This window comes from Panthera onca, chromosome A2 (genome assembly GCF_046562875.1).
Source record: "Panthera onca isolate mPanOnc1 chromosome A2, mPanOnc1 haplotype 2, whole genome shotgun sequence".
NCBI classification, from domain to species: domain Eukaryota; kingdom Metazoa; phylum Chordata; class Mammalia; order Carnivora; family Felidae; genus Panthera; species Panthera onca.
The window spans coordinates 27,131,222-27,139,794 of record NC_138340.1 but is presented as its reverse complement, the minus strand read 5'-3'; positions in this window follow the sequence as shown (position 1 = coordinate 27,139,794).

Sequence of the window (8,573 nt, the reverse complement as noted above, 5' to 3'; positions counted from 1 at the left end):
ATGTGGTCACCATTGACACCGCTAAACAGTGTACCTTATAGTTTCAGTCCAAAGAGGGAACCGACATTTCTTCTAGCCTCCCCAACACACACACACTCACACACACTGATTAGTGAGGTCAATTTAAGCTTTAAAATATTAAGAGAGCACAGGGAATTTACAAGTTGCAGCACATTTTGAATTGATGGCAAAAAAATATTGTCATTTTCTATGAGTCACCCATTAAGATCTGCTTTGTACCCTAAATGTGAGTTTAGCCCAATCTAACACAGCGGTCAGCCCACAGGACACTTAGTAAATCTTTATTGAATAAGTGAATGAGTGTATGAATGAATTGGTGGATATCACTGTTTGTTAGGCAAAACTCTAACATATAAATACAAGACAAAACTGAGGAGTTTCTATAATCTCCAGGAAGAGGGTGCTGGTTATTTGTGTGGTAAAAAAATAATTTGGTCTAAATGTTTTTCCCTATTTATGCCAGGAATAGAGTTATATTTGAGAGATAACTACATAGACACTAAAGCTTTAAAAAATATGCAGAAAATATGGGGTGCCTGGGTGGCTCAGTCGGTTGAGCGTTCGACTTCAGCTCAGGTCATGATCTCATGGTCCGTGAGTTCGAGCCCCGCATCGGGCTCTGTGCTGACAGCTCAGAGCCTGGAGCCTGCTTCAGATTCTGTGTCTCCCTCTCTCTCTGACCCTCCCCTGTTCATGCTCTATCTCTCTCTGTATCAAAAATAAATAAAAAATTAAAAAAAAAAAATATGCAGAAAATAAAAGAAAATGCCTTTACCATAAAACATCACTGGCAGACCTGAAATTCAAAACACGTTAGAAACTTGGCCAAAAGAAAAAAAATCCTCTAACACTAAATTCTCAAAATCATATCTTTCAAATGTTAATACGGAGCTATTTTGTTTTTCAATAGTTTAATTTGCTTCTGTGACTCTTCTTTCCTTCTGATATCTGTCTTTTCTCTCCATTCCACCCCATTATGTGACATTTAAAGGGAATTAAAGTTTACATCAAAACTGTGTGAGACAAAACCACAAGTGAAATTTCAATTACATCACATAACAAAATTGTCTCATACTGCCTCTATACTTTGTGACATCCATTCTTTCAACAAATATACTTAGTGGCTATCTCAACAAATAGTTACTGAGCACAAGTGGCAGGCAGTGTGCTGGGCACTAGAGATGGAACAGAAAACCCTTCCCCCACTAGATTATGGAGGTCATAGTGTAATTAGGCAGACATTAAATGATCACATGATTAATTAGTTCATTGCGACTGGTTAGGACCATGAAGTCAAATGTAGATTGACTCCTTTAAATAATAGCGCCATTTGAACAAAGGAGTATGGATTCAATTCAAGAGTTATGGGCACCCACTCTAAGGGTTTTCATCTGGAAGTGATGTAACCAGATCTACTTTTGTAAAAGGTCACTTGGGCCACAGTGAGGAGAAAGACTTTAAGTGAGGCACAGGCAGATGCTAAGTGACAAATTAGGAGTCTGTTGCAGTGTTATTGTCCAACAAACACCATATTCCAAGTGACGGGTGACTGTGGCATGGTCTAGAGTGACCACTAGAGATGGTGAGGGTAAAGTAATGATGACAGTAATAGCTGCCATTTGCAGTGCCATTCTCTGTGCTTGACCATTTATAATTTACAAATAATTTAATCCTCATACTCCTGTAAGTGAGGTACTATTATCATCCCAGTTTTATTATCGAGAAAATTGGGGCACAAAGAGGTTCAATATACTGTCCATGGTCACACAACTAGCACCTAACAGCGATAGGAACTCAGAGAGTCCCCAGAGTTCAAGCTCTTAACCATTCTACAAGCTTGCTAAATTGAATGAGATCTTTTCCTGAATGCTTGGACCTGGTTTTCCATGGCACTGACGACTCATTCACTCCCTGCCCAGTCCTTCCGCTGCTATTCAACAGGTGAAATATCTTCTCGTGAAATCAGTTCAAGAGAGCACCTTTAGTGGGAATTCTCTCTCCTTTGTTCTTATTTCCTATGCTCTTCCTACTCTCTCAAACAAATGTGTCTTGAAATTGCATGCATTGACCTATTCTAAAAATTGGCCTTGGAATTTCTTTATATGAAATTCTTTTCTGCGCAAACCATGGGTCATAGAACAGAGCACAGTTGTGAATTCTGATGCTTCTATTTGAAAAGATCTGTTAATGTTGAGAATAAATATGACTCATCAATCTTGGGCAGAGGATGTGAGCTGAGGAAAATTGTTAATTTATAGGGTCACTTCACTATGGGAGCCTGAACAGAAACGTCAGTTTAAATGTTGTGACTCTATTACTGAATTTACCACATTAGACTGTGTCCCATTTGAATGGACTTGACAGATCAGGGGCTGGCTGACTGGGGGGTCACATCAGATGTTTGCAGACCCAGGGGGCAAGGAGAGTCAGAGGGCCTTCCAGGTACCTGTAACGATGCTCCTGATGAGTTTAGAAGGCAAAGTGTCAGAGAGGTCTGCGGGTCACTGAGGAAAAGTAGGAAAGGGAGAGAAAACTCAAGGTATCAGGCAGTTAGGGATATCCAGAAAACTGTCACTGAGAGTCACTTCCTGAAAGGAGGGTTAGAGGCAGCAAAATGGTTCACACCTTGGCAGGAACTAAATCTTGAAGAAGAGAGTGTTCCAGACAGAGTATGGTGATGGGATTGAGACACAAGAGTGAAATAGACCCTGGCTTTGGCAGCTGAAGTAGAGACTGAGGCTTGGTTACACTGACCATGATTGTTCATGCATGCAGTCGGCACTTTCATGTCAGGAACCGTGAGGATGTTTTAAGTTTCAGAAATGAACCAAGGAACTGTTCTGCCTGGGACGAACTCACCAGCCTAAGTGGAGGAGGGACTCCTTTTTGAGAATTCGAGCACATGATCAGGGCAGGACTAACACTAAAACGGGCTTGAATCAGAAACAAAAAATAAAAGACTAAAGAACAGGCTTGAATTAAAAAACAACAACAAACAAACAAAAAAACCAATCGAACAAAAAGCGACATTTTGATCAGCATCACCTCCCAACCCTCCTAGGGTTAAGATTACTCTCACACTCTGCAGCTAAGCTGCCCTTGCTTGGAGATTGGAAAGAAGTAGGTTCCAGGTTTCAAACATTTGCCAGCTTTTCTGGACAATGCCTACTACTATGAAATGAAGTCAGACCAGAAGCCCAAAGCCATCCTCTTTATACAGAGAGCCCTATCTCCTCAGAGGGACCATGATTCTTGCCGGTTCAATGTTCTTGTTCACTCAGATTCAAACTCTTCTGAACCTGTCTGTACCTCTGGCTCCTGCTTTGCTGAGAGTCCCAGACTTGAGAAAGGGGCCAGGTTATGCTTTTCCTCTGACATGGTTATCCTTCTTGAAACCCTGGCTCCCAAAGTCCAGTGGACTCACCTTACCTTCTCTTCTACCTGGCTCTAGAACTAACTAGTGACATTTTCTCCAGCCTCACTTCACCCCAGTTCTCTGCAGCATCACAACAGACCTACTGACATCACTAGCAGAGCTAAGAACCCTCAGTGTTCCAGAGTAGAGAAGTAAGACCTCTGCATATTGGGGGAATCTCTTGGGGTCCAGAGAGTAGCCTTCTTTTAAGTTTATTTATTTATTTTGAGATAGAGACAGAGAGAGTGAGCGGAAGAGGGGCAGAGAGAGAGAGGCAGAGAGAGAATCCCAACCAGGCCCCGCACTGTCAGCACAGAGCCTGATGCGGGACTCGAACCCACAAACTGTGAGACCATGACCTGAGCCAAAACCAAGAATTGGATGCTTAACTGACTGAGTCACCCAGGCACCCCAAGAGAGAGTAGCCTTCTTAAGATACTAGAAATGTAAGGGATTCTCTGGCCCAATATCCTGAAGCCCAAGTGAAGAGAGAACAAGAAGCAGAATTAGTCTAGAATTCAGCTCTCAGGTTTGACCCCAATGCCTTGCTGTCTCTGTAAATGAAACTACTTGGTAGATGTTCTAACAATTTGAATAATGAACCTCTTGTTCAGGGGTCACCTTATATTTTCTACTTACATTCTTGCTCCTCCCCTGCCGAATCCACTTTCCACCCAAAAGTCAAAGTGGTTTTAAAAAATAAATCAGGTCACAAGTCAATCACCTGCTCAAAACTCCCAGTGAGTTTCCATAAGACTCAGAAGAAAACCCAGACCCTTTACCATGGGTCTACCTGGGTTGGCATCCGCTGATTTCTCTAGCAATATCTCCTGCCACTGCCCCCTTCTCACTGTGCTGCAGCCATGCTAGCTTTTTCTCTAGTCCTCAAACATGCCAAGCTGACCCCCACCTCAGTCCTGGGAATGCTCATCTCCAGATAGCTGGGTTTTCACCACTGGGCTTCACTGTCATCTCCTCAGAGAGGTCTCCCTCTGTAGCCTCCTCCTCATACCACCACTCCATTCCACATTATGAACTTTATTTTGCCACAGAACTCTGCCCTGGCTGAGATGATTTTACACACTATCAAGTCTTCTACCAAGTATACCCCATAAGGGCAAGAATGAGTTGTCATTTGGCATTGTATCCCAGCACCTAGAACAATGCCTAGCATAGCAGGTGCCTTAAATATTTGCTAAATAAAATGAAAGAAGCACAGGGCACTTGGGTGGCTCAGTCGTTAAGCATCTGACTTCAGCTCTGGTCACGATCTCACAGTTTGTGAGTTCAAGCCCCATGTTGAGTGAGCTGGAGCCCTGTTTCAGGTAAAACATGAGTCCTACTTCAGGTGAGCCCTTCTCTCTCTCTCTCTCTCTGCCCCTCACTCACTTGCGCCCCCCTTTGCCCCTCACTCATTTGCACCCCTGTCTTTCTCTCACAAAGGAGAAGGAGGAGGAGGAGGAGGAGGGGGAGGAAGAGTAGAAGAAACAGAAGCACAGAATAACCACAGGCTCTTTCTCTGGAATGAATGTGTTATGATAAGGTTTCAGTTTACAAGTTCTAGAAATAGACTTAATAAAGAACAAAAACAAGGGAAAAAAGTAATTTATAGTTGTTTTAATAAGAACTAAAATATGTAGTTACTAAGCCACATCTTATACATGATATTTTAACTTCATATTCTGTAAAAAGAAAATTGTTGCTGCCAAAATTACAGAAATATGGTTTTGATTTATAATAATGCAGAAACTGTTATAATAAGTTGTTAAATCTTGTTTATTTCTGGGACTTTGCTGAATTTTCCTTTTCATGAGATTATTATTTAAAGTTCTAGTTAGTAAATTAATGTCAATAATTTAAATGAATTTCTTTATATGCAATTATCTTGGATTGGAAAGCAATAAAACAGTTGGGATCACTTTTAACAAATTGCATATTCTTTCCCCTTCATGTACTCTACCGTTAACATTAGGAAAAGTTATGGCTGTAATTTTATATTTAGAGTAGAAGTATTTGGTTTAGAGGGAATTATAGAGCTAAAAAAAAATCCACATGCTCCTCACATTCACCTTAAAGAAATAAAAACACCAAGAGTTCACAATTTCCTAGTAAGTGGTATTCAATCACGCTCTATGTATTTGAATTTTGTTTTAAAGAAATTAGACTGGGGAGAAAGCATCCCAGAGAGAGAAGCTAAACTTTAAGAAGATAAATAAATTAATTCATAATGCATTTTTAAACTCATGAATAGCAATCAGTTTCTTAACCTGTGGAAATATTGGGCATTTTTCCATAGGAGACATGGGTTTACCTAGTAGCTTGGACCATAAGTAGTTACAGGAAAGGGTCAGTAATTAAGGAACATAAAGGTAGGTTTCTTTCTTCTCAAAACTATCCACACCTGAATTTCTATCTGTAACCAGTGGATTAATTTAGTCAAATTGGAAGATAATATTAAAATGTTATAGACAACAGTTGAGAAATTGATGTTATCATTAAGCTGCAAACCATGTTCTGGAAATAGCAAAAATTAATGATGGCAAAGTCAATGTGCAAATGCAAAGAAAAAGGCTTGAAAACTGATTTATCTTCTATGAAAAAGTAGAGCAGATTAGACATACTTTATTTACTTTGAGGATAATGACAATGATTCCTTTGGAATTCAGACTCAAAATATATTAATGCAAACCATGAATATAAAACAGGAGAGCAAAGCAGATAAAAAGGGGGGCTCCTGTTTGGACACCCAGCACATGACAGCTTTTGATGGACACAGACTTCTTCTGTTAATAATCACTCATACCATTAAATTACCAGGGGCACATCCGATCCTGCCTACCCTCAAAATGAAAGCCATGTAGAGAGCAGGCTAATGTAACAGAATAATGAAAGCTTCACAAGTAACGGGGTAATGTAACAGGATAATGAATGCCAATCAGATGCATTCAGTCTGGAGCCAAAATTAGCCTTTTCCTTTATCAGCCTGTTCACATCATTTAGCATATATTATTAAATCAAGGCCAAAAAGTGTTTGTGTATCTCTAAATACAAAATCTTGCAGGAGCATGTAGACATCAGGGAAATGTAAATAAATCGAATCCCAAATCTATTTGGATTAATAATAAGACCTAAAATTGCTTAACCTTTACACAATCCTATAGGAAGTAGTACTACCCCAATTTTGCAGATGAGGGAAACAAGACACGGAATTTAGTAACTTACCCCAAGAACAGACAGCTGATCCTGGAAAAGCCGTATTTGAATCCAGGCACTCTGGCTCCACACTTTACACACCTTATTTTGATATGATTATACCACTCATATGGAGATTCTTGAATTTAACTGTCATCATTGTTATGTGAATAAAGTTAAATTTTTTAATGAAAAGTCTCTGAAACCCTGATGGACGGCCATGGGCACGGGGGTCTGAGCAGATAAAAGTTGTGCACGCCCATACACTACTTCTCACCAAACACCTATCAGATCTTCTCCAAGCAGACAGCTCTGCCCTCAAGTACTTCATCAGTAATTAGTCTTTTAATCACATTTTAATTTTCAATATATAGATATTTTGGTCACCAAGCTATTTATTTTTACTCACGTCCACTGAATTTGCCCCTGAGACTTACAGACTCAGGTGTATGTCTGATTCGATATGGATTTTATGCATGTCCTAAGGATCCAATTATCACTTCAACAAATATAGCCAACATCTCTATGATAAAAAATGACCTGAGGAGTGCCTGGGTGGCTCAGCCAGTGAAGTGTCTGATTTCGGCTCAGGTCATGATCTCACAGTTCGTGGGTTAGAGCCTCCCATTGGGCTCTGTGTTGACAGTGTAGAACCTGCTTGGGATCCTCTCTCTTCTCTCTCTGCCCATCCCCCACTCATGAGCATGCGCTCTGTCTCTCTCTCTCTCTCTCTCTCTCAAGTAAATAAACTTAAAAAAAAATGACATGAGAGGCACAGAGTGTGGTCCACATAGTAGCATCACAAATGAAATGATCAATACCCAGTATATCCAATGAACCTAGACACCCTTTTGGGTCCATTACAGTGACATTTAAGCTATATTTAGTGAAACAGTTTGAATTGTCCTTCAGTTGTGGTTGACCAATAGAACTTTTAAAATCTTTCAACAATAAAAATGAAGCAGGTCTCTGAAACTAATGTAGACATTGATGAAAATGGAACTGCCTAATGAGTAGCATTCAGTAAACATTTAATAATATTAATTCAATTATTATTGGTTGGGGAGAGGGATGAAGAGCCCTTTAAAGCCCATGCACAAAAGAGGAGAGCCTCTGCTTGAGGTCTTTCTTAAAAAACATTCAGTTTTATAGCTCCGGCAGCACAGGTCTCTGCTCAGCCCCTGTGCTTAGGCATTTATGCAATTCTGAGAGGACAGAGCATATCTTAGCCATAGCTATTGACTTTGATAAATCACCTGGGCTCTATGGAATGCAAAAGGATATTGTAAGGAGAAATGCAATACTGTCTGTGAGAATACTTTGAGGTCTCCAGAGAAAGGCACATATTTAAATATGACAAAAGTCTAGGAGTGAGAATATCAGAATGGCCAGGGTCTAGTTTCAGCTCCACCAAGTGGCAGACAGCAATGGATGGAGGCCTGTCTTCATTCTTTAGTAAAATTTCCACACCAGACCAATGCATGTCACTTATCACCCCGTCTGCAGAAGGTCATCCTGGTTACTCTGTTCTAAAGGGGATCCACTACACTGGGATTGTTTATTTTAGTGTTTACTTTAACCCCCAAACCATACCATGAACAGCATGTTCCTTCTGGCCATGCTAACAGCGATGAACTTATGTGTGCTAGTTTGTACTTACAGTAGCACGTACCCAAACCTATCTTCTCATCATGTCTGTGGACCTTCTATGCTTTAATGATGTTGGAGACAGAATGCTGTGCTAAGGGTCAAAATATCAATTCAAGTCCTAACTCGTCTACTAATTAACTGTATAACCTTGAACCTGGCTTCTCTGAGGCCAATAACCCTTGCTTCATCTGGCTTCCAAGAGGATAAAATGAACTAATGAACTAGTAATTTACTGAAAATGCTTTAAAATGGTAAAGTGGAATTTTCCACTATTAGTGTTGCTATTATTTGAAAA